The sequence below is a fragment of the Egretta garzetta genome, unplaced genomic scaffold (assembly GCF_000687185.1).
Source record: "Egretta garzetta isolate BGI_Z169 unplaced genomic scaffold, ASM68718v1 scaffold316, whole genome shotgun sequence".
Taxonomy (NCBI): domain Eukaryota; kingdom Metazoa; phylum Chordata; class Aves; order Pelecaniformes; family Ardeidae; genus Egretta; species Egretta garzetta.
Window position 1 is genome coordinate 309,454 of NW_009259971.1, and position 1,272 is coordinate 310,725.

Below are 1,272 nucleotides of genomic sequence, written 5' to 3' on the forward strand. Positions count from 1 at the left end.
GCGAAGCGGGAGTTAAGCGGCAACTGGTGAGTGCGGCTTTTCGCCGGGGCTGCTCGGAGAAACCCCTGCCCGCCGGCCTCCCGCTGCGCGATGTTCTGCACCTTTCGTGGCTTTCCTGGTGTTTCTCACCTATAACAAAGTCCCGGAGCCGGGCAGGAACCGAAAGATGGCTTGGGGGCTTTGTCACGGGGCGCTGCCAGCTTTGCTGGGTTTCTCTGGTTGGAGGCCAAGAGATGAAATCCGTTCAACCGCTTCGCTTTTTTGCAGCTTGGTTGGCCTTCTTCCGGAACTAATCGATATCTTGGTGGATGTGAACATTACGGCAAACATCAAATGCACGAATTTTCCGCTTCGCTTTTTGCAGCTTGGTTGGCCTTCTTCCGGAACTAATCGATATCTTGGTGGATGTGAACATTACGGCAAACATCAAATGCACGAATTTTGAATCGGGCACGGTCCAGGTCGTCATCGAAGACTGCCTCTGCATTCTTGGGGCCGTAAAGATCAAGCTCCTTTCTGGGTAAGTGCCTGTGGATTTATGTTTTCCGTTGCCTGTAATCCTCCTCGCTTTATCCGCTGATCTAGACAGGCTGCCAGGACACAGACGGTGCTGAGCTGATACAGAGCCAGGCCTCGGGGAAGTAATTTCTTCCCGATTGCCAAAGCCGGTTGCTTCAGTGGAGCTGGCAAAAAAAGCGGTCGTTGGGAGATGGGGGTTAATTTGCCCTCCTTGCCCCTGGGAATTCTGAGATCTGAAGCACGAGGCGCGGTACCTCTTCCAGCACGCTTCTGCTGGCAAACGGGTATCCAAGGGGTAGGAATGATCCGGCAGGGAGTGTCCTGGGAAAAGAGCCCCATCGCCCGCCCCGGGTTTGTGCTCTGCCCGTGGCTGCTGTCGCGGGAAGGCGCTGGGCACGTGGGCTTCGCTCTGACCGCCGGGCTGGGCGTAACTCCACGCACGTCTCCCGCCTCTCGCCCAGCTGCATTAAATTCTTGGCAGGAAGAATTTGCTGATTTTATGTGTTGGTGAACGCAACAGCAAATTGATCCTGGGGAATGTATTTTCTTTTATTGCTTTTGAATTACTCACTTTTCGGGTTCATTGAATTTCTCCTAATTAATTTTTGCATTATGCATTATATTTCAATCAGTGCAGCAGCTGCTCTGGAAGAGGCTGCAGGAGCAAACAGGGGCGCATGGCTCCCCCGCCCCGGGGGCTGTAGGTTGAGTTTTGGCAGGGCTGGAGTGGCAGTGCGCAGGATGGGAGCCCCC

General features: G+C 54.3%; 1 protein-coding gene across 1 annotated transcript in view; it reads left to right on the forward strand.

Moving 5' to 3' along the window:
- LOC104127636 (BPI fold-containing family B member 4) overlaps positions 1–1,272 on the forward strand; it is an 18,019-nt gene that overhangs the window by 3,990 nt on the left and 12,757 nt on the right. The gene's annotated exons all lie outside the window — the stretch shown is intronic.